The following is a 25,576-nucleotide window of genomic DNA, read 5'->3' on the forward strand; positions in this document are numbered from 1 at the left end:
ACTTTTAATTGCTCAGGAAATGGGCACAATGTAGATTTTTCTTTTTTTTAATCAATCATAACCTCAAGTTAGAAAAATGCTTGTCAAGGATGACTGAACTTTAGAACGGCTCTGCCTTTGGAAGAGCCACTTTGGAGTCTTTTCAGAGACCACGGGTGGTGTCACTTCATCCTTTAGTCTCTTTCTTAGCTATCTCTCTTCAGAAGTCTCTATGACTCCTCAGGCTCAGTCTGAACTGCCTGGGCTATAGAGAACATCTCATCTGCCCTAGGGTCTGTCAAGCACTATGAGAACTGACCTTCCTAAGGCCAGCTTGACCAGGTCCCACTGTGACACTCAGGGGCTCCACACAGCCTTAAGGACTACAATTTATCATCCAAACATGAGTACTTAAGAGAAAAAAGACACTAGTAATAATCACATGGGGACAATAGGCAGAACAACCCTGGGAAACCAGAATGTGAGGTCATCCTGCTATGGCTATATCCCTTCCACAAAGCTTGAATTCAATCAACACTGTCCACCCCTAGCTCCAATGTATTTCTAGATGATCCAATGACAATGGGCCTGCAGGTGTCCGGTGTGGCCTGGGCTTCACTGTCTCCCATCATTTTGCCCCCATCATTCCCCTGCCTCTATCTACTCTCCGTCTATAATGCACCCACCCTTCTTATGTAGGTCTAAATCTTATACTTTCTTCAAAACACAAATCAGCTGGTACCATTCATTACTGCACTCATTCAACAAATATGCACTGACTGCATGCGTCAGGAGCGTGATGAGAAAGACTTTAAAAATTCCACCTCTCACGGTATTTTAATTCATGGTAGGGGTAGGGAGTGGGGGAGATGCAAGTGCTCATGAAACTGTACAGCTGGTGCTAAGGACGGACACAGAATGACGTAGGAGAGTCTACTGTGGTTTTGAATAGACACACCCACCACCGTCACAAGGCTGTGAGCTCCTTCAAGGCAAAGTGCAAGAGACCTGACACTCTGCTGAACCTATTAGACACACCCTTGGCTAGAGCAGGCACTCAACAAACATTTGCTGAGTGAAGAATTAATACTAAAGAAGTTTACGTAGTCTGAGCAGCGTTTTCTAACTACTAGTTCTGGGCTCTCCATGAATTTGCATGGGATCAGAGAGGAACCTGAATTTCTACTGACCTTAGAGAAACACCCCAGGTTCCACGCTGTTGACTCTCATTCGAAACTGACGCTGAAAGGGAACTGATTCAATGCTATGCTGCTGTTCCTGAAGTTAAGTGACTCACCTAAGGTCACATAGCTATTTATTAAGTGAGTGAGCCACGGGAGAGGTCAGAAGGTGACACAGGAAAGACTCAGAATTTAATGACTGGATAAACAACCTAAGGAACCCTGGAAGAGGGGGTGTGGGAGGTAGGAGGGGACACTCTCAGCTGGAATGGCCAGAGAGCTTCAAGAAGGCCTTGGGGTGGGTCCCGTGTGGTAAAAATGAAGTGACTGGCAGGGTGAAAGCCAGGCAAGATAAAGGGAAGGCCTGCTGCTGAGGCAGAAATCAGACCTGGGGAGGTCGCCATGTGAGACTAGGGCAGAATACATGTTTTCTGCATCTGACCTGGAAGAGGGAGCGGGAAACAACAGCAAATGGGGTAAAGCAGTGGGCACTTCCTCAGGACTGCCCTCTTGGGAGAAGGATTTGTCTGACTGACCTGCTCGGCACAGGGAGGTTCCAGCAAAAGCCAAGGGTCTTGGGCCTCCCCATATTTGTGTGCAGTTCTTCCCTAAGTGGAATGGGGCTGACTAGAGTTAGATTAAACAGTAACCAGGAACAGAGGCATTTGCCAAGTAACATACTTGTATCTGAGTGTACCTGCAATGTGTGTATCCCGTCCTCACACATTTCTGATGGGGAGTAGTCCCAGCGGTAATTTAATAAAGAAAAAAAGCACAACTAGCTGTATCTGAGTGGACTCTACCTACCTCTCACCTGCTGCAGGCTCAGATGCAGCCCCGGGCCACCCTGGCTGGTCACACCTTGCTGGAACATTTCTTCCTGGCCTCTACCCACCACTACCACCACCCTGACCCCTCAGGGCTAAGTCAGTGAGAACTCAAACTGCAAATATCCATTAAAATACAGTCCCTGAAGCTAAAGAAAGAAAAAACTCAGTTCTTCAGACGGGCCCCTCCACTAGCCCTCTGCTCTGAGTAGTAAAACTACAACCAGGTCCCCAAAAGGCAGGGTTTCTCAAGCTCACCGCTATTGACATTTTGCATGGGCTAACTCTGCTGGAAGTGGGGGGGGGGGGACTATCCTGTACACTTGGAGCATGCTTGGCCCCTATCCATTATCTGCCAGTAACAGCCCAAAAACTGTTAACAACCAAAAATGACTCCAGACACTGCTAAACGTTACCAAGATATAAAACCACCCTATTCCCCACCACCACCACTGCGGATAATTGTTGCCATAGGATGACCTCCCTACATGAGCAAGTTCATAAATCCTCAAATGCTCAGACCTAGAGCTCTTGGTCCAACAAATAGCTTAGGGCTTAAAGGCAGAACTATGGAGCCCTGGCCCTACATACTACTAATGCCATGACAGTAGATAGGTGACTGAGCTTTGATTCTCAGTTCTTTCATCTGCAAATTGGAAGCAACAAAATAGCATCTGCCTGGTGGGGAAGCCATGACAGTTGCATAAAAGATGTTACTTGTAAAGATTGCCTGGCACAGTGAGTGTGCAATAAATGTTACTGATTATTGACAGGCTTGGGAAATTCCTTTTGGCCAAGCCTACAGTTTAGTTTTCTATTTCTGTGGTCTCTGATCTTCCCCCTCCTTCCTATACCCCTTCCACCTGTTAAATGCCTTTGGTCTTAAAGAATCCTTCCTGTTGGGGCGGCACCTGTGGCTCAAGGAGTAGGGCGCAGGTCCCATATGCCGGAGGTGGCGGGTTCAAACCCAGCCCCGGCCAAAAACCAAAAAAAAAAACAAGAATCCTTCCTGTTGGTTCAAAGACATATGAGGTTAAAAGGAAAACACACACACAGACAGGACCTTTCATATTCAACCCTGCCCAAATCGACTCTCCAAACAAAGGTTTATATTATTGTCTAAAAAGGGAGAAGCCTTTAAACGGTCGCGAGGACCAAGTCTCCAGACTCTTCTAGTTCTCATTCCTCTTCTGCCCCGACCTTGACATAGCCCTTCTCCTTTCTGGACCTGTTTCCTCCTCTGTGAAGCAGGGTTTTGGATCCAAGGAGCTCAACGGACTCCCATCACTGTTCTCCAATATCTTGCACTATACGGAAGCGCTGCAGCACAGTAGCAGCTGGAGCCACTTTTAGGTAAGTGCTTAAGTTGGGAGTAAGGTCCTAAAGACAAAGCATTCTCTGTTTTTCTTGTATTCCCCAGAGAGCAAAAAGAATATAACGACATGGGTATTTATTGCCATTGGAGTCAGAAATCTGAATAAAATGAAATCCTACCCTACCACTGAGACCTTGGGCAAATGAGTTCACCCCTGTAATCCTGCTGCCTTAATATGGGATAAGAGAGGCAGAAATTATGTAAAGGTTATGAGACAAAGATCATAAAAGCACCTGGTACAGAGCTGGTGTATACAGTAGGTGTTTAAAAAATACGCCTTCCTTTCTGGAATCTCTGCTATGAATTTTACACTACAACTTCATGTCATTCTCCTCACAAAGCCTTCCTTCTCTCCTTTCTCATATAGTATTTGTCCTCCTCTGCCAGGAAGACTTCTCTGCACTCTGTCTCTAAAGGCCCAAGGCTTTGTGGGGGTGGGGGAGACAGCTCACTAACCACCTGTTCCCCACCCTGAGAATTTCCTTTCTGTGCACTCAGGAAGATTAACCCCCTCCCTACTCTACCCAGAATGGTACACTTACCTCACAAGTGCATATGAGGTATGCACTTTATCTACACAGCTGAGTGTATACACCCAGAGTCTTATGACCTCCCTCCTCAGCCAACCTGGCCAGAGCCCCTCTCCCAGGATCCTGCTCCCGCCAGGAGGACAAGGAGCAGGACATGTAGCAGCCTCACAAATCTCTAGCCCAAACCTTCCCCTTGCCTGAGCCCTAGGGCTGTAACCACCCCACTCAGCTCTGTAACCACCCCAGAGCTTGAACCTTAAAGGCAGAGACTCCCAGTGACAAAGAAATGGAGCTCAGGAAATGAAGGAATTAGCCCAGGGTCTCTCCATTAAGTTCACAGATAGGACTAGTATTAGAACAGGGGTCTCAGGACCCTTGACACACCCTCCTCCTCCAACAGGGTATCTCCATTCTCCTTGGCTGGGACTTTGCCATCACCTCTGCCTCTTCCCCTGCCTTATTTCTCTCATCCTCTCATCATAGAGTCCAGTAACCCTTCAGTGCTAAGGGACCGCAGATGGCCCCCACCCTCCCAAGCCCACTGCCTGATCCCCACCACCCATGCCAGTAGGTGAGACTAAACTCCCCAGAACCCGTCCCACCAGGGCCAGATTCCTCTTCCTTTTACATTGAAGTCTTTCTCATGCCACTCACCTGTCCAACAATCTGCCATGGCTCCTCTGTGTCCCTGCATCTTGGCCCCCACCCCCGGCCTCCAGACACCGGGCTGGTTTCACCCTGCTCCCTGTGCCCCTACTCTCTCCCTGGGATGATCTCCTTTTGTCTTCCTCTCTAGATGCCATGTCATTCCCCTTCTTCAGAAAGTCTTCCCTCCCCCCACCACCCCACTACTGCTCCTTCAAGGCTCTGTCCCTGTCTCCCTCCACAGGAGGCCTCAGCTGACCTCCATAGCAAATCCTGACTTCTCTGCACAGAGTCAGTATGGCACGGTCCAGGGCTTCAGTCTGTCGGCCTCCTGGCCACAGTACTGCCTGAGCTGTACGAACTTGACCTCCTCCCAAAACCACAAAGTGACCACCCACCAACACAGCCATGTTCTTTCCGCTTCCAACCTCAGTTTGGCCTTCATTCCACAGATATTATCTGAGAACCTCTAAAATGCCCAAAAAGTTCTTGTCCTTGCTCTTGAAACCATCCTTACCCTTCGATCACAGGTTACCTGCCACCCTCTCTGTGAATCCTTCCGCAACCCTCACTCCCCCAGGAATCTTCGCCTCTCTACCCTTAAGCCTCCCACTTGTTCTCAGGCCCATGTCCCCTACATGTCCTCCCTGAGATCAGAACTCCCTGAGTTCCTTACTCATGGCTGGGCCTCCTACCCCCTAAACCTGGAAGATGTTCTGTGAATGGGTTTCACAGTGAATTGAAACAGAATCAGAACAATTCTGAGGCCAGTCTGGGCTCCTGGGTGGCCTCAAGCTCCCTACATCCAAATGACCTCTTACTGTTCTTCCAAGATTGGATTTGGGCCCAGACTGAGTCAAATGACCTCTTATCGTTCTTCCAAAATTAGGCTTTCCTCTTTAATTACACCTTATCTAGCCACACTGTGTGGATTCTGATTACATAATTACTTCATGCCCTGGGACTTGAAAACAAGAAAAGAAAAGAAAAGAAGGGAGCAAGCATGACCACATGGGTAAGTAAACGCACTGAATGAACATGCGTATTTATATATGCCCCATGCCATTGTCTTGTTCCTACACAATACTGAAAGACAGAAACTAAAGCCCAAGGAAGGATCTAAATCACATTAAGATGAAAATCCCACTGTGTAGGAGTTAACCAAGGAGAATTTCATGGAAAAGTCTAACCCTGAGATAGGCTTCAAAAGAGCTTGGAAGTCGATCCCCAGCCCTCTCCCCTTCCCTTCTGCAATGAAGACAGGGACCTGTGTGACCCTGGGCACGTTCCATTTTTAAAGCATGACCAGGCCTGCTCCCTCCTAACCAAAACATCCACCCTCTTCGGAATCCCATGTATTCCCTGGGCTGTGTCCCTCCTAAGGAACATTTGCACACTTCTCCTCTCTCCCCCAGACCCTGCCATCTCATCTCTCCTGGAATACCCAATTCTCACCCCTCCCAGTCCTGGGAGAGGGCACCCAGCTGGCCCTCCCTTGTTAAAGTGTCCACCTTCTCTCAATCCACTAAGCCATCTCATGCCACCCTCCCTTTGCATGTGCCAGTTCCTCTATCCTCTGTCAACCATGCTCTCCTCTGGCCCAGCTCCAGCTCCCTTCCTGTGAACCCTCATGACACTCTGTACTTACCCTCAGAAAACACTCAGCTCACCACACATTGGTGTAAAAATCCTTTCATTTGAGTACCTCTCCCTTCACACCAGTGCTCACCAAGCTTTTTGATCACAACTTCCTATTAGTGAAATAGCTTTGAGCATATTTACTTACCCAGTAATTATAAAAGCAGTACTACTATAAATAGGTAAGCTGTCTTTCTTTCTTTTAGTTAAAGAATAAACAAAACTGGGCGGCGCCTGTGGTTCAGCGGGTAGGGCGCCGGCCCCACATGCCGAGGGTGGTGGGTTCGGACCCGGCCCTGGCCAAACTGCAACAAAAAAATAGCCGGGCGTTGTGGCGGGCGCCTGTAATCCCAGCTGCTTGGGAGGCTGAGGCAAGAGAATCGCCTAAGCCTAGGAGTTGGAGGTTGCTGTGGGCTGTGTGACGCCACGGCACTCTACCAAGGGTGATAAAGTGAGACTCTGTCTCTACAAAAAAAAAAAAAAAAGAATAAACAAAACTTCAACTGATGTTTCTTCCCTATACCTCGATGGATCTCTTCGGAGCTCATCCACTATTCTAGTTTAAGAGCTCTGTGAGGACAGCAGGACATGTTTTATTCTCCTTGTATTCCCAGAATCTGGTTCAGAACTCAAAACTTAATAAATGACTCACTGCATTCATTTTCTCAGCAGTCAGTGGAGCATCTCCTGTGGGTGAGGCACAGGCGAGGCCCTAGGGATATAACAATCATGGAAAAGAGCCCTGGCCACTGTCATCTTGCTCCTCCACACTGCTGGGGTGGCAAACGAGTGTAACAAAGCAAGTGAGACATTTGCTATGAAGAATGTTCTGTCCAGAACCACCGAACCATGAGAGCCCTCAAACAGGAGGATTTAACCTGGGCAGGAAGGTCAGAGAGGGTTTCCCCAAGAATACGATGCTCCAGGTGAGGAGGGGTGAGCAGTGCTAACCCCTGAGAGGGGAGGGGGAAAGAATGTCCCAGCCTGAGGGAACCATGTGGGCAAAAGTCCTGAGGCCGGATATAGAATGGTACAGACCAGGGACTAACAGAGGGCAATGAAACAAAACAGACAAATAAGCCCAAAAGGGGATGGCAAACTCTCCTTCTCTCCTTTCCATCTTTCAAGAAAAGCCACCCCAGACTGTGACCCTCTGAAAAGGTTACTCAATCCTACTGCCCAGCCACGGAGCCAAGCACAGCAGGTGGGCTCTCAGACCCACAGCTTGCCCTCCCAGAACTGGAACCCCCAGCCCAGCCCCTTGAAGAACTCTTCAAAACCATGCATGTTGCCATAGGCACCACCAATCAAAGGCTCCTGGGCAGTTTAATTTTTTAAAGAGAATGCTAAATATTTTACATCTTCTAACAGCACTGTTTCTTCCTTGCCTGTGATAAAAAGGAACACACTATATTCTTCAAATTAAGAACTCAATCAAAATTAATGACAATCTGCAAGACAGCCCTGCAGAGATCTGCACCCTGCCTTCAAGGGCATCTTATGGATTTCCTCATTACCCACCCAGGTGTGATCTCCTTGAGGGAGCCACATGGGAAATCCAGAACCACAGGCCACAAAACCCCTTCTCTGCTGGAGCTCCTTTGACCCCAGGAAGAGAAAATTATTTACAATGATGCTTCAGGTGAGTATTTAAATAGCCCGTGACTTTAATAATTGAAAATAAAACCAAGAACACTGACTGTAATGCAGGCTGGCGGCTGTGGGGTCTCCTCTGCAGCAGCTGTCTTGAAGAGGAGCCATATCTTCTATCAGTGTTCAGACATGACTAATACTTCCCAGTTCCTAGGGGGCCTTGCCCCCTCACACCTGCCAACACTGGCTCATTAATATACCATGTCCAACACGGAGGCCCTAGGAAGCAAAACAAAATCATCCTAAAAGGCCTAAAACTTCTTTGGCCCAGCTTCGTGGGCTTGGCAACCTGATTTCCAGCAACCACCAGAAAACCCTGCTTAGGCTATGGCTCTGCCAAGCCCCAGTTTTCTCCAGCTACTCTTTTTTGTCCCTGTTGGGATTTTAGTTTTTTTATTCACTTCGACCTGCTTAAAAGCAGTTCCTACTATTCCTGTGCCTCTCCATCCAGATATCCCACTGGCCAGGCCACTAGGGCAGCCACTCAGATATCCTGGCTCTAGTTCTGGCCTTTCTTACCTCATCCCTGGCTCCTAGATCCTCCCCAGTCTCCTACCACCAGCCTCCTGTATGCACTGTCTGTAAAGACAGGACCAAGCATGGAAGGCTCAGCAGTATACTTGTTACACGAGTTTTAGAAAGACGCCCTGCTATCAATGGACCAAACAAATGTTCCCATTTTCCCCCATCAATTTTCTATAAGCAACTACTACCCTGACCATCATTCTTTGCTGACAGGAAAAAGTCGCTCAACACCAGATATGCTCCAGTTAAAGACAAACTCTAAGTGGAGAAGAGCAATTTGCAAGTGAATTATCTACATGTCTGACAAGGAAATAGCTTGTACATACAGCCAGCAGGTTCCACACAGACTCAAGGCAACAAGAGAAGGTGTTTAGATTTCACAAGGTATGTCCTCAGGACCTTTCATACTAGGAAACCAAGCTCAAAGGTCAGCCTGCAGGCTGATGTTAATAATCGATGCACAAGGCATTATGTCGATGAGCTTTCGCACTGACATACAGCCAGAGAGGCAATTGGGGGATCTACTAAACACTCATTCCTGTTTTAACTGCTCTAAGCTAGACCACGACCAAGATGATGGAAAATCAAGTCCCAAACAGAAGCAGATTGACCTTGGCAGTTATAGGTGAAACCTCAAGTTCTGACCATTAGTCCTAAGGCAGAACCTGCTGTATTTTATGCCAGGCTGAGATTCCAGCTGGCAGGAACAGTCGCTTCACAGGTCATCCTGGGTCTGCCAGTCCTAGACACTGACCTCTGGTATGTCATTGGCCTTTACTACTTGCCTGTGTGCCTCACCAGGTGAAGCAAGATGCCACATCCATTATGCACCTCTAGAGTACCCTCCCCACATATACCTGTCATACTACAGCCTTCCTCCTTCTAACCTGAAACACCTGAAACAGTGTGGACAGCCTGCTGGGGAACACAAGAACCCTGCCCTGTCTGCGGTGAATGAGGAAATAAACTCCAGGAGGGTGGGGCCCAAATCTGTATCAATGACCAACATTTGTTTAAGAATGAAATAAGACTGTGGTGATTAAAGCACTTCTTTTTTTTTTTTTCTGGATTCTCTATTCTGTTTCATTAATCTATTTGTCTATTCTTTTACTAATACGATACAATCTTGACTACCATAGCTTTATACTATATAATAAGTCTTAAAGTTGGTAGTGTCAGTCACCTAACTTTGTTCTTCTCCTTCTGGGTCTTTTGCCTTCCATATAAACTTTAGAATCAGCTTATCAATATCTACTAAGTATCTTCCTGGGATTTTGATAGAGGTGGCATTGACTATATAGATCAATTAGGGAAGAAATGACATCTTAATAATATTGAGTCTTTCAATTCATGAACATGGAATATCTATTTGTTTAGATATTTTATTTCTTACATTGAAATTTTATAGTTTTCCATATATAGATTCTATGCATATTTGTAAGATATAGACCTAAGCATTTCTTTTTGGGGGTGCTATGATAAATTTTATCCTTTTTTACTATGAGTCAATATAAAGGTGCATACAATCAAGTTACATCATTTGTATTTGTAAGGCAAAGTCCAAAGTTTGAGTTGTGGTTGAGTCCTTCACCCAGGAAGTATGCCATATACCCCTATATCATACCCAATAGGTAGGAAATAATCCAACTCTCTCTCTTCTCCCCCCACCAAAGCACTTCTTAAGCCAAAGTTCCATCTATAAGCAGGGATTTACCTATCAAACAGACACCCTCCTGACCTGGAGTTAACGTCAGATCTCTCTCCTCATCCAGCAAAATGGGGCATCACTAGTTTGCTGCACAGACCTGCTGGTAAGACTGAGCAACAGTGGGAACAACATTACCAAGAGATAGAAACCTCAAAGAAAAGACCTGGACCCACTGCTGAACTACCTGGGCCCTGTCCCTTCTCTAATTCTGCATTCCTAGGTACATCCCTCTGCTCCATAAGGGTGACAGTAAATATCTCCTTCAAGATAAAGATGAAGTGAGAGGGGGCGGCACGTTTGGCTCAGTGGGTAGGGTGCTGGCCCCATGTAGCAAGGGTGGCAGGTGCGAACCAGACCCCGGCCAAACTGCAACAAAAAAGTAGCTGGGCGATGGCTCGGCACCTGTGGCTCAAGCGGCTAATGTTAAGGTGCCAGCCACATACACCTGAGCTGGTGGGTTCGAATCCAGCCCAGGCCCACCAAAAAATGATGGCTGCAACAACAACAAAAAAATAGCCAGGCATCGTGGCGGGCACCTGTAGTCCCAGCTACTTGGGAGGCTGAGGCAAGAGAATTGCCTAAGCCCAGGAGTTGGAGGTTGCTGTGAGCTGTGATGTCACAGCACTCTACCAAGGGCAATAAAGTGAGATTATCTCTAAATAAAAAAAAAAAAATGAAGTGAGAGGAAAAGGAATGTTTGGAGACGGAAGAAAGGGTTGCAGGGACCAGCCTGGATAAAAAGTAGCAAGCCAGGCCTATAGTCCCAGCTACTTGGGAGGCTGAGGCAAGAGAATTGCCTAAGCCCAGGAGTTGGAGATTGCTGTGAGATGTGACGCCACAGCACTCTACTGAGGGTGATAAAGTGAGACTGTCTCTAAAAAAAAATAAAAAATAAAGTAGCAAGCCAGGAGAAAGAGGACAATGAAAGGATCCTTGCTCACAGTGCCAGTGACCAGTCTGGGGACTCAGATGGCTTCATGAACATGCTTTGCATTTTTACTTCACCTCACAGGACTGAGGCAGCCCCTGACTCAGAAACATTGAGTTACCCATCCCTTTCCAGGTAGTCACTCAGCTTGACAAACACAGCTTTCCCTGACAGCGTTCTTCCTCCACTCCAATCTGTTGCTTAAAAAGGCCTCCATGGGGCGGTGCCTGTGGCTCAAGGAGTAGGGCACCAGCCCCATATACCAAAGGTGGAGGGTTCAAACCCAACCCCAGTCAAAAGCTGCAATAAAAAAAGAAACAAAAGAAATAAAAGGCCTCCATGGCTCTACCAAAAACTTCTGCTCCCTTCTTATTTACTGAGTGATCACTGTGTCAGACACGGTTCTAAAAGACTTGCATTATTGCATTATCTAATCCCCCCTACAATTCTATGAGGTAGGTACTACTATTTTCTCCATTTTATAGGTGAGGTAACTGAGGCACACAGACTCACCTGCCTTAGAACCCAAAGCTGGGAGGTAGCAGAGCCAAGATTAGCACCTAGGCAGCCTGAGTACAGACAGCACACTCTTAGTCACCCTATCTTGCTTCAGGGAGAGAAAGGCTCAAAGGTGTTCCCAACTCAGTCCCATCAGTCACATAACCTTAAACAAATGGCTTTTCTGTACTTCAGTTGTCTCCACGTGAAGCAAGTCTAAGCACAGATGCCTGGTCCAGGAACACAGAATTTTAGCTCTGTTGTCCAGCCTGCCTATATCTTCCTGAGAAGATGGAAACAAGCTGTATGCGTTGTTCACGGGGTAGTCATTAGTCACTCGTGGCTACAGAGCACTTAAATGTGGCTAGTGTGATTGAGAAACTGAATTTTTAATATTTAATGAATGCCATACTAAACAGCTCAGCTCTAGCCTATAAACTTCAGGAGGGCAGGTGCGATTTCTCTTTGTTCACTGCTATACTCCCAGGCCCCAGTATAGACCCTTGTCTATAGTTGGTGCTCAATAACTATTTGTTGAATAAATCAAAACCAAAAGACTTTTTAGGTGCTCTAATAGTACTTCATCTCCCACAAAGGCATCTATTCTTCAGGTTCCCTGGCCAGTGGACATCTAGCCTTGGCTTGACATAGAATTCAGGGCCTCCCAATGCAGACTCACAGCAAATACCTCTCATGATGATAAGTTTTTCTTCCTCTGAGCTAAATCTATCTCCCGGAAATTTCTACTTACTAGTCCTGGCACATATGCTCATAGGTTTGGGAAAACCAAAATAAGTTAAGAAAAAACACTAAAATGTTTTCAAACACTTTAAATAAAGAGTTGTATCTGTAATACATTTTCATAGTTAAGATGAATCCAGTCTTAACTAGTAACAGTGTAAGGCCTGTTCAACCCATGTATGACTATGATCTGTGCAGGGGAAAACAATCCTCTAGTGTCAAGGCTGTGGTCTAGAACTGCTATTTCCATTGACTTGGATACCAATACATTCAAGGACCCTCAACTCCATAAGGCAGTGTGAGGCTGGACCCTCAATGAGCTCAGCCTTGTTCAGGGCCTTGAAATTCTGGTAAAGCAATTCACAATTTCATATTTCCTTGTTGTACTCTTTAGTGGAAAAATCTAACATTCCCTACACCCTCTTAGGCACTAAGGACTGTGGCAGACAGGAGCCCACAGTCTGAAAAGAGTAACAGTAAGAGATAAAATGTTCAGAGGACTTACTCTGTTCAGGATACTGAAATGAGCTCAGGAAAAAGACATAAATCCAAATACAACCAACTCAGTGTGACACAGGCCATAACAGACACACACACACACACACACATATATATATACACACACACACAAAACACGGCACTGACTGCCTTAGAAGAAAGACCTGAAAGGGACTCTAGCTCTGTGCCTTACACACAGCAGGTGTTCAGGGTAGAGAACTGAATCAAACCTTGACTCACACCTCATTCTAAGGCTGAGGAGACCAAAATCCGTATTCCTCAAGGAGACTCAAGTATTTACTGATAGGGCTAGAGACAGCACCTGAGCTTCACCACTTACCAGCCCAACAGTCTATAAAACTACCTTATCCTACACTGCATGGGGAGATATGTCTGTCTCAGAATAAACAATGGATTTATTTTTGTAAGACTGTATGTTAGCGAGTCTCTCAAAATCTGATGACTACGCATATCATCTGAGAAATATGCATTCAGTCATTTGATAAACATTTCTTGGGAAGATACTCTGTATCAGTCACAAGCTTAAGGGCTTGGATAAAGAGAAGAAATAATTTCACTTCTGGTGAAATCAGAGGACTGGACCCCCATGTTTCTTTCTGCTCTCTTAGAAATCCACTAAAAGAATATTAGAGGAATGTGTTTCTTAATGAAAAGGAGAGAAATGAAAATGAGATATGCCAACAGAACTCCAGGAGACAGAAAGCTGACCACCACGCAGTAACTGATTTAGGTTTCTGCTTTGTCCACTCTGCTAAGTGCAAGCAAGGGAAAAAAACCACTGAACGAGAGGCCAATTCAACACAGTACTGGAGAAGGCTCAGAACTGGAGGTACCAAGGTGGGGAAGTGGGATGAGGCTTAGAAGAGGGGCACCTGCTAAAAGTTGGCTAAAGGAGCAATCAGAGCTGGGGTGTCTTCGGTAATCTGCTCAATCTACCACTTTCCCTCCCTCTTTCAACAGAAAATGGAGAGCCACTGTTTAAGCAACTTACACTAGAAACTGTCTAGATTCAGACAAATCTGAGGCAGGTAGGGAAAGAGGGAGGCAACTTTCCAATGACTAAGAAATTAAGAGAAAGTCTGCTTATCAAACAGGCTAACATCCAGCCAGCTTCCCCTTCCAGGCGCCCAGACTAGAGGACAGCTGGGGGTTATTGGCCACCCCACCCCACCCACAGGCAAAATCCTCATCAAGAAAGCTGCTCCAGGAAAGCCCCAGGGAAAAGATACACAGGCAAGGCACAGACTCATACAGTAACTAGGTTTCTCCAGGGGCTTAAAAAAAGGGGGGAGGGAGCTGTCTGCTGGATTACCCAGCAATGAAGTTAACAAGCCCCTTCTTGGTCACACAAATGCCCAATCAGCATGTTGAAGTGTATGTATGTGTGTGTGTGTGGAGGGGGTAATAAAATACAAAGGAGCCCATGTTATAAAACAGAGATATTTTTAAATGCTGTCATATTTTGGGACCTACAAATAAGTACATAAAAACTAAGAAAATAGAAAAACTAAGGCAATTATTAACTCAAAAAAAGATATAAGAAAGAGAATATCATTATAGTATACTATATGGCTCAGCCACAAACACTATTTACACAATCAAAATAATGTAATGAATATCAATGTAACCAAAAACTGTGATGTAACCATATTGGCAGGATAGGAAAGGGAAGTACAGCCGGGGGACGGGGGGGAGACGGGAAGGGGGCCCTACTTTAATCCATAGTAAAACAAGAAGAAATAACATCTAAAGTGAACAATCAGGAAATAGCACTACAAATTTGTATAACTTACAAATATGATAGTAATACTATATGTCAGGAAGAACAGCTAAAAGGATTGGAAGTGACTGTCACAGACAGAATAATGGCCCTCAAAGATGTCCATGTCCCAAACCCTAAACCTATGAACATGTTAAATTACAGGGGTCCTCAAACTACGGCCCGCAGGCCACATGAGGCGGTGTGATTGTATTTGTTCCCATTTTGTTTTTTTACTTCAAAATAAGATATGTGCAGTGTGCATAGAAATTTGTTCATAGTTTGTTTTTTTTTAACTATCGTCCGGCCCTCCAACGGTCTGAGGGACAGTGAACTGGCCCCCTGTTTAAAAAGTTCGAGGACCCCTTAAGGGAAACTAAGATTGTGAAGGAAATTAAGGTTGCTCATCAATTGATCTTAAAAGAGGAGACTGTTGTATCCAGGTGAGCCCAATGTAATCACAAGGGTTCTTAAAAGTGGGAAAGAGAAGAGAATCAGATGAAGATGCGACTGTGGACAAAGGTCAGAGTGACATAATGGGAGAAGAGCTAGACTGCCCCTTCCTGGCTTTGAAACAGAAGAAGGGGACCCTGAGAAATGCAGTTCTAGTTGCCAGAATACACAAGAAAACAGATTCTTCCCAGAAAGAAACGCAAGGGTAATGCCTTGATTTTCAACCCTAACCCTAACCCTAACCCTAAAAAAAGTGAGACTTTTTTTCTTTTTTTTGAGACAGAGTCTCACTATGTCACCCTTGGTAGAGTGCCATAGCGTCACAGCTCACAGCAACCTCAAATTCTTGGGCTTAAGAGATTCTCTTGCCTCAGAGAATAGCTGAAGCAAGTAGCTGGGACTACAGGCGCCAACCACAACGCTGGTTGTAGCTGTCGTTATTGTTGGGCAGGCCCAGGCTGGGTTCGAACCCGCCAGCTCCGGTGTATGTGGCTGGCACCATAGATGCTGAACTATAGCCGCAGAGCCCCAGTGAGACTTTTTTCAGTCTTCTAACCTACAGATCTTTAAGATAAATTTGGTTATTTTTAAGCCAGTGGTTCTCAACCTTCCTAATGCTGCGGCCCTTTAATATAGTTCCTGTGGGTCGCGTTGAGAATTGCTGTTTTAAGCCATTCAGTTTGTGGAAATTGTTACTGCAACAATAAAAAATCACATTCTGACTCTGGGAGCAGATCACCAGGATGAGGAGGGGTAACATAGTCTTCTTCAAAAAAAATTTTTTTTGAGACAGAGTCTCACTATGTCCCACTTGGTAGAGTGCTGTGACATCACAGCTCACAGCAACCTCAAACTCTTGTGCTTAAGCGATTCTCTTGCCTCAGCCTCCCAAGTAGCTGGGACTACAGGCGCCCGCCACAATGCCCAGCTATTGTTTGGTTGCAGTTATCACTGCTGTTTAGCAGGCCCAGGCCGGGCTCGAACCCACCAGCTTTGATATATATGGTTGACATCCTACTCACTGAGCTACAGGCACCAAGCCAAAGCTTTCATATTTTTATGTGGTGTTTTTCAACTTTCAAAACCATATATATGTAAGTTAAATACAAATTAAAATTTAATTTCAAAAGGAGAAATTCTCTTTCTTCCCAGATCTCACAATATGGAGGAGGAAACAGACAACTGAGCCAGCAATAACAACAGACATAAAAAGGCACAGGCAAGAAGAAAAGCATCTCTCTCTTAGATGTGAGGGGAGTCTGAAAGGAGAAGCAGCAGTTAGTCAAAAAAAGCAGGGCGGCGCCTGTGGCTCAGTCGGTAAGGCGCCGGCCCCATATACCGAGGGTGGCGGGTTCAAACCCAGCCCCGGCCAAACTGCAACAAAAAAATAGCCGGACATTGTGGCGGGCGCCTGTAGTCCCAGCTACTCGGGAGGCTGAGGCAAGAGAATCGCTTAAGCCCAGGAGTTGGAGGTTGCTGTGAGCTGCGTGAGGCCACAGCACTCTACCGAGGGCTATAAAGTGAGACTCTAGTCTCTAAAAAAAAAAAGAAAAGCAGAAAAAGGCCTTCAGGTGAGGGAACAAGTCTCGGTGTATGGGAGAACCTGGCCTTTGTGGATGAGTTTGGAACCACTAGGTATCCAGTGGGTTTGGCAGAACCATCAGAAAAGGCTGGGTGGCCATTCTCAACACCAGCAGGTCTCCTCAGTTGGGGTGTGAGACTGCTGTGCATATTTGGGGAGGGTCAGGACAAGTGAAGGCCCAAGATAAACACAACATGTTTCTAGACCATAAACTGCATTCAACAGTAAAACAAATTTTTTTTTTTGAGACACAGTCTCACTTTGTCATCTTCAATAGAGTGCTGAGACATCATAGCTCACAGCAACCTCAAACACTTGGGCTCAAGTGATCCTCTTGGCTCAGCCCCCAGAGTAGCTGGGACTACAGGCACTTGCCATGTGCCTGGCTAATTTTTAGAGATGAGTCTCACTATTGCTCAGGTTGGTCTCAAACTCATGAGCTCAAGCAATCCAGGATTTCAGGTGTAAGCCACTGGGCCCAGCCTAATAGTAAAACAATTTTAAATTTACAGTACATTTAAATACTTTTATACTAAAACCAACACAAGCATGTTACAGAGAATACAAAACTTACCTGGATTTTTAATATAAAACTGCAAACTTCGAAGTGACCTTTTGCTGGCAAAGCCTACTTTAGACACTAAAGTACTCACTGACTGACCATTAAGCACCAAGACTCAATTTTCACTGTAATTAATCAGGGTCAGAAGAAAATCAGGAAGCAGTACAGCATACATCCGTCAAAGCCTCTAGGACTTCACACCAGCAACCTGTTGGTAGAGGCCACCCTCCCAAGGTGGGCACAAAATGCCCTTAGGGTCTCGCCCAACACTGGTCAGAAAGTTGACAAGCATCTCATTCTTTTCCAAAGGGGCTGGGTCCTGCTACACTACAGCCAGGTGTGTTAGCTCAGCCTGGGGAGACAGAAAAATCATCACACTAAATTCTTCCTGGACGTGCTGTTTTACCCATAGGCTGCCAGCATGCCCGACTCAGCATTCCCAGAATCATCAAGAAGAGCCCCAGTTCCACCATCCGCACCCCCAATGCTACAGGCCTCAGAGAGAGACTACATTAAAGACTCTTTCCATGGAAGGAAGTCAAGAAATAGGGTACATCTCCTGGGAGAGGGTGTCCCTTGTGGTCCACAATACAAGGGTGGAAACTTTTTCTATTGTTGTAGCTGGTTTTTTTTTTTTTTTTTTTGTAGAGACAGAGTCTCACTTTATGGCCTTTGGTAGAGTGCCATGGCATCACACAGCTCACAGCAACCTCCAGCTCCTGGGCTTAAGCGATTCTCTTGCCTCAGCCTCCCGAGTAGCTGGGACTACAGGCGCCCGCCACAACACCCGGCTATTTTTTTGTTGCAGTTTGGCCGGGGCTGGGTTTGAACCCGCCACCCTCGGCATATGGGGCCGGCGCCCTACTCACTGAGCCACAGGCGCCGCCCTGTTGTAGCTGTTTTTATTGTAAAAACACTAACCACATGATAGAGACCTGGGGAACTTTTTTTCTATAACAAGCCACTGCTGTTGACCACAGAAGAGAAGGGGAAAAAAAAAATCAATGGAAGGCCACACAGAAGTGAAAAGCAAGTTAATTGGGTTTGGTTTGTTTGCCTCTTGTTTGTGTGTAAAACATGTACACATCCAAAAAGATTGAACTCAACTGATTTTAAAATTAAGAACTGGGGGCGCCTGTGGCTCAAAGGAGTATGGCACGGGTCCCATATGCCGGAGGTGGTGGGTTCAAACCCAGCCCCGGCCAAAAAACTACAAAAAAAAAAATTAAGAACAGACAACATGGGCGGCACCTGTGGCTCAGTGAGTAGGGCGCCGGCCCCATATACCGAGGGTGGTGGGTTCAAACCCAGCCCCAGCCAAACTGCAACAAAAAATAGCTGGACGTTGTGGCAGGTGCCTGTAGTCCCAGCTGCTCAGGAGGCTGAGGCAAGAGAATCGTCTAAGCCCGGGAGCTGGAGGTTGCTGTGAGCTGTGATGCCATAACACTCTACTGAGGGTGACAGAGTAAGACTCTGTCCTAAAAAAAAAAAAAAATTATATATATATATATATATTTAAATATACAACAGCTGGGCTGGGTGCAGTGGCTCACACCTATAATCCCAGCACTTGAGAGGGGGAGGCTAATAGATTGCCTGAGCTCATGAGTTCGAGACCAACTCCAGCAAGAGCAAGACCTCGTCTCTAAAAATAGCAGGGCATTGTGGCAGGCACCTGTAGTCCCAGCTACTTGGGAGGCAAAAGCAAGAGAATCACTTAAGCCCAAGAGTTTGAGGTTGCTGTGAGCTAAGACGCCACGGCACTCTATCAAGGGTAACAAAGTGAGACTCTATCTCAAAAATAAATAAATACACCACTGCCTGGTGCAGTGGCGGGAGCCTATAGTCCCAGCTATTCAGGAGACCGGGCAAGAGGATAGCTCAAGCCCAAGAGTTCAAGGCCAGCCTGGGAAATATAGTTAGACCCTGTCTCTAAAAATAATGATATTAATAATAATAATAAAGCTACAAAGTTGTATCATCTGCAAAAAGGATGAATGAGGGAGTAGAGCAAGGAGAAAGTACAACAGGAGGAGAGAAAAGGAAATGGATAGAGGAGAGAGACATGGGAAAAGGCTGGGAGATAGTAAGATTCAGAGACAGACACACGTGCCTAACCATACACAAAAAGGGGGAGCAGGGTGGCGCCCGTGGCTCAGTGGGTAGGGCGTCAGCCACCTATACCCAGGGGCCTACTAAAACAACAATGACAACTGCAACAAAAATAGCCGGCGAGTGCCTGTAGTCCCAGCTACTTGGGAGGCTGAGGCATGAGATTCGCTTAAGCCCAAGCATTTGAGGTTGCTGTGACCTGTGATGTCACAGCACTCTACCCAGGTGACAGCTTGAGACTCTGTCTCAAAAAAATAAAAAATAAAAAGTGGGGGAGCAACTAAGGATCCACAGAGACATCTGGGGCCTGACAAGTTAGCCAAAGTACAGTACTTAGACTTCAAAATATCATCTACCTTTTATCCTTGTCTTTGAATGGTTAATATCATGGTAAACCACCATTTATAGCTCTTTAATTGCTCACTGAAACATTTTGAGGCTTAGCTCAGGTCACAGGACAGAGGCTCCCAGCAAATGAGCTACAATTCAGTACATCAGTCATCTCAAAGTATCTCCTCAGAAACGCTATTTCATAAAACATACAAAGCACCAATGAAAGTCAGAGCAGAAAATGCTGCTTCCATTGAAAACAAAATTCCATGGAAAACTTTTTTTTAGGTTTGCATTTAAAAAAGATCTAGGACGTTAGCAGAACTAGGTTCTACCTCAGCATTCCCTAGCATCACCCCCAGCACACCCGACTCCCCGCATACTAAATTCTGCCTGCCCCAGTGGAGCTAAGGCCTCAGTTGGCCCCAACACTAAGCAGCGTCCACCGTACTCAGCAATCTAAGGGTCAACATGAGAGATCCTGAGGAGATACCCAGTTACCATCCACCTGACACCCTAACCTAAACCAAGCCTCAGCTCCCTTCACTCCAAGGCCTATACAAGTGCTCTGCTGTTTCATACCTGACAGAGCCCTCCTTCTGAGTTCCATCCCTTTCTCCCCTGAGCTTGGTTTCTGTAGTTTTCTCTTCCCCACATGATAGACCCCTAACCTCCCACCTCCTCTGGTCTTTTTCTCCAACCTCTCCCTTCTTCTGAGCCTATTTCCTCCTCTCTTCCCTCTACCCAATCTTAGAAACAATTCTCTCAGAGAAGGAGAGAGGTTAACAGATATATCTCAACACAGACCTCAAATCGACCTGCCTGAGTTCCTGCCCCAGCCCCACATCTTACTAAGACATGTGGCCTTGTACAAACCTCCCAACCCAGGCAGCACCTGTGGCTCGGTGGGCAGGGCATTGGCCCCATATGCCAAGGGTGGCAGGTTCAAACCCGGCCCTGGCCAAACTGCAACAAATAAATAGCCTGTGGCGGACGCCTGTAGTCCCAGCTACTCTGGAGGCTGAGGCAAGGGAATCACCTAACCCCAGGAGTTGGAAATTGCTGTGAGCTGTGTGACACCACGGCACTCTACTAAGGGCGATAAAGTGAGACTCTATCTCTACAAAAAAAAAAAAAACTTCCCAACCCCTCAAATTCCTCAGTGAGGGGACTGACCCTGGCTATCACAGAAGCCTCTTCCAAATCAGACATAATAACTAAACATCCGGGCGGCGCCTGTGGCTCAATGAGTAGGGCGCCGGCCCTATATACCGAGGGTGGCGGGTTCAAACCCAGCCCCGGCCAAACTGCAACAAAAAAATAGCTGGGCGTTGTGGCGGGCGCCTGTAGTCCCAGCTACTCAGGAGGCTGAGGCAAGAGAATCGCTTAAGCCCAGGAGTTGGAGGTTGCTGTGAGCTGTGTGAGGCCACGGCACTCTACCGAGGGCCATAAAGTGAGACTCTGTCTCTACAAAAAAAAAAAAAATAACTAAACATCCTCCCGTATAACCATAAATAAAACAATGAGTTAAAAATCCACAGGGCGAGAGAATGAACTATAGAAATACCTTTCTTCAGCAGTCTCTCACCCCACCCTCATCTCCCACAGACTCACTCTGAAGATCCATGCATTTCACTGTGGACCATTCTAGCTCTGAATTATGTTCATACAGTAAAACCTCACAAATCACACTAATCAAGGAAAAGGTGAATGTGACCCCAACAGAAGCCTGAGTCGTGGAATGCTTCTTTCATGCCACTATTCAATACTGTCAATTTCACATCAATTCAGCAATAGGAAACAATCTGAAAATGCCATCACAAACTGTACTTGGGAATCTAAGAACAGGAGTGCTGACAGAAACTCTGGAAAATCATCTGCTCTAAAAATCCTCCATTTTACCAGCAAGGACACAGGCCCAGAGAAGGGAAATCACTGGCCCAAAGATTGGTGACCAGGACCAAAGCCAGCTGTCCAGAGCTCCTCCGCCAGAGCTTTTTGAGACCATCCACTGCTTTTCCATACAGACAGGTCAAATCCTAAATTACCAGTAAATACTCTTTACAACAAATCTATATCCATGTCCAGGAAAGGGTCCAGAGCTAAGTTTGGATGACCAGATGATTATCAATGCTGTACAATAATCTTTCCTGGACCCTGCCCTTTCATTCTTTTGCAAAGAAAACCCCAGACACTGCTATCTGTACTGAACTCTGTGAAAGGGGGAAAGAAGGGATTGCTGAACAGTGCTTTGTTCTCCCAGTAAGAAGCATTTTGTTCATCCTTTCCCATAACTCCTACCCAGTCCCCAGTATTCCCAATCTCTTCAGAAAAGTTTACAGAAACTCTCCAACTATAAGAAATGAAAGCAGGTAAGAGAAAGGGCTACCAAGGTGGGTGTGGTGTGGAAGATGACAATACCTACCCATCTCTTCACCCTGGGGTAAGCATTTTACTTCAGTTGCTAATTCCCAGCGAGGCAAAATCCAGAACTAGCAGACTCAGAGTCCTCCAGTTGAGAAATGTGCTCTCTGCAACCCCTGGAGAAGTAACCCTTTCCTAACCATCTACTCCAAGACAGCCAGAGCAGAAGGGCCAAAAAACCAACCCTTCCCTCCTTTCCCCTCAGGCCAAGAGCAGACACAAGAGCTTGTTGGCAAGGGGGCTATTTAAGGAAGCATCAAGAGGGTGGGGCAGAAAATTGCTGTCAGCATCCTTGTTCTTCCCCCACCCCCACACCCTCCCAACCCAAATACACATGTACCTCACTCTGTAGACAGCCAGCTACCTCATCTGTCTCTGAGGGCTGTAGATATGGAATCTCCAAATGTCCATCACGTGTTTTCTGTCACTGACACTGGTGTCCCCCTCTGCTGCCCACCTCCCCTTACTCCACCCCTCCTATTTTCACCACCAAGCTACCTTTCCAACTAAAACCACAAAACTGAATCTAAGCAGAGGAGCTCAAAACACAAGGAGAGTAGAGACAAACAAGCCATCCCTGGCCTTCACAGAGAGGAAATGGGCCCAAAGGGGCTTGGGTAGGGGAGACCCAGTCAGGAGCCTGATGGCCAGATGGGTTCCAAGATTTCTAAATGAACCTCCCTCCTACTGACCGTGAATCAATTTCAGCAATTCCAGCAGGTCAGCCGCGTAACAACAGGAGCATCCCAGCAGCTCACTGTTCAAAACAAAAATCCAAAGGCTCAGCCAGAACATGCTGGGAAAACCCAGGGACTGGATGAAAAGAGCCACGCTCAGTGGAATCCCTTCTGCTTTTATATTGCAATGCAATAGCGTAATAAATTGTCTGCCTGAAGAAAGCATACACTGGTGAATTTCAAAGCCATCTTACAACAGAGGATGCACAGGGATGCAGAATTCGACAGCACATTCCCCCATGAAAGGAACAGAATGACTTTGAGCCTCTTTCCCCCCACCCCCACCCCACACATCTCGAATGGCGCTACCGCTTATCAAGGGTCACTTCGGAAAGCAGCGAGGTGAGAGCAGGAGATGCCCAGGGAATTCAGAGAAAGGAGTTGCTTTCTCTTCCTGCCGGTGATGAGCCGCCTAGCAAGATGCTGTCAGCTGCTCGAGGACAAGAAGGAGCACGGCGGTGCGGCCGGAATGGGCAGGCAGGTGTCCCCGGGCGCACACACACGTACCGCTCTCCCAGGCGCATCGTCCTTGCGCCCCTCCCGCCGCCCTCTCCTCAGGGGATGCTGATGAATGGACACACCTGAGATGCCTCCGTCCTGCCGCTCGCTCCCTCCTTCTTCCTCTGGCTGCTGCAGAGGAGCCCCTCCTCGGTAGTTTCACTTTACAGCACAAACCCACCAGGGCTTTGATGTCTCCTGTACCCACCCACCTTGCAGCCAGCCTGAAGCAGGCGGGTATTCCCTCCCAGCAGAGGCCATGATCGCACTACCCCACCCACCAAAAAAAATCAATTAATGAATTAATTAAAACCTAGGATGCACCCCCACCCCAGATCCTCCGCACCCTGGGGAACTTTCCTTGAAAACTGGGGATCCACCAAGCAGGCAGGACAGGCGGTTCGGCCGCGTGGGACCACGGCTTTCCCCGCGATCACGGGAGGATGCTCTGGAGGGGGGACCCCAAGTCCCTCCAACAGCTGGCCCTTTAAATGCGCCTCCTCCGAGCGCGGAACAAAGGCGCCGCCCGCGGGGGCCGGGCAGGCGCGCACTCCAGGCGCCGCCGCCGCTGAGCGGGCGAGCACGGCCGGGCGGGCCGCGGGCGCGGGCTTACCTTGCGGGTCGCCGGCGAAGTGCGCGCGTCCAGCTCCACTCGCACTACACGCTTCAGTCGGCCCCGTTCTGTTTTTCTGGGACTCGGAGCTGACTTCACCGACGCTCCGCCGACAGCCAATGGGCTGCGGCGCCCGCCCCCTCATTAGCATGTCTCTGGAACCGTCCACTCTGGCCGCGCTGGAGCGGAAGGCGGGGCCTGAAGGCGGGGCCAGGCCGGACCGTGACAGGAAGGGGCGTGCGCTCCAAAGGCAGGCGAGGCGGCTCCGAGCCACCCAGCGCCGGCTTTGTATCCTGCGCGCGCGGGCCCGCCGGTCTCCACTGCGAAGGCGCGCGGACCGAGTAACCTCTCTGTCCTGGCCCGGCCGCGGGCTGGGCGAGACGCAGGCCAGGCGCGCCTCCTAGTCCTTCAAAGGGTGGCCCACCAGGAGCTCAGGTGGAACCTCGGGCATAAAATAACATAAAAGCTGTTAAGTTATTTAACCCCCGTACCCCAGTTTAGTCATCTGTAAAATGGTATAATAGGGTGGCGCCTGTAGCTCAAGCAGCTAAGGCTCCAGTCACATACACCAGAGCTGGTGGGTTCGAACCCAGACCGGGACCGCCTAACAACATGACAACTACAACCAAAAAATAGCCGGGCGTTGTGGCAGGCGCCTGTAGTCCCGGCTACTTGGGAGGCTGAGGCAAGAGAATCGCTTAAGCCCAAGAGTTGGAGGTTGCTGTGAGCTGTGACGCCATGGCACTCTACCCAGGGCGATAGCTTGAGACTCTGTCTCAAAAGAAAAAAAAAATGGTATAATAGTACCGATTTCGTAGCATATAATGAAGATTAATATAGTTAACGTAGGGGAAGCATTTAGATCAGTGCCTGGCCAGCGCACTACGTACATGTTTGCAACAGTCGTTAGTATGTATGCTCTGTTCCAACCAGTATGCTTAATACTTCCTAGATATTTTCTCATTCGACCTTATAAGGCAGAGAGGCACTATTACTAATCCCTGTTTTTCAAGTAGGAAAAATGGAAAATAATTACTATTTTCAAGTGGGAAAACTGAGATGTAATTTAAGTAGTTTGTCCATCATCACACAGCAAGTGGTGCAACCAGGATTTGGACCCAGACTCTGAAATTTCACTCATGCAACACACATATATTCAAGGGCTCCATGGCAGGCATGTGCTGGGCCCTGGGAATACTGCAGAAAACAAGACAGGCAAGGCCCATCCCTTTAGGAAGCTTCCATTTTAGTGAAGGAGACAAAATAAACAAATGAATAAAGAAACCAGATCATCTGCAATGAGAAGAGTAGAGCAGATACCATAAAGCAGAGTAATCCCAAGTGGAGGAAAGACACTGTGATTGGGTTCAAGACTAACCACTGTGCTATACCATCCTCCTGCCCTCCTCCAGTCTCACTCAGTGCTACAGAAGAGGGAAAGTGCTTGTCCAAGGTCACAGGGCCAGCAAAGCTCCCTCCACAGCCAGCTCCCTATATTCCCAAGGACATCCCTGTAGGTAGGAGAGTCACCTCCCTTGGGCTGAGCACAACTGATTTTTGTCAGCTGCCCTTTGCAGGATTCTTCAGCCAGAGCATATTCCCAGAGAACAGGTGTGTGCAGCTGGGTAAGGACAGGCTTTCAGGACTGCACAGGCTGATGGGAAGCTCATCTGCAAAGGTTTTGAGATGTGAGAAAACAGTGGCAAGTCTTTGCTGAGCACCTGCTGTCCTCTGCTGTGGGGAAAAAAAATTAAAAGAC

At 47.2% G+C, this 25,576-nt stretch overlaps 1 protein-coding gene across 49 annotated transcripts in view; it reads right to left on the minus strand.

Annotated features, from left to right (window-relative positions):
* Window positions 1–23,938, minus strand: part of SORBS1 (sorbin and SH3 domain containing 1) — a 243,112-nt gene extending 219,174 nt beyond the window's left edge. For 47 of the 49 annotated variants that reach the window (XM_053582809.1, XM_053582832.1, XM_053582805.1 and 44 more), the window contains exon 1: window positions 23,818–23,938. The gene's annotated coding sequence lies outside the window, so the exon portion shown is untranslated. The remainder of the gene's footprint in view (window positions 1–23,817) is intronic. The other 2 variants (XM_053582782.1, XM_053582788.1) reach the window with 2 other exon arrangements.
* Window positions 23,939–25,576: the final 1,638 nt, after the last annotated feature.

Source organism: Nycticebus coucang, chromosome 3 (genome assembly GCF_027406575.1).
Source record: "Nycticebus coucang isolate mNycCou1 chromosome 3, mNycCou1.pri, whole genome shotgun sequence".
NCBI lineage: Eukaryota > Metazoa > Chordata > Mammalia > Primates > Lorisidae > Nycticebus > Nycticebus coucang.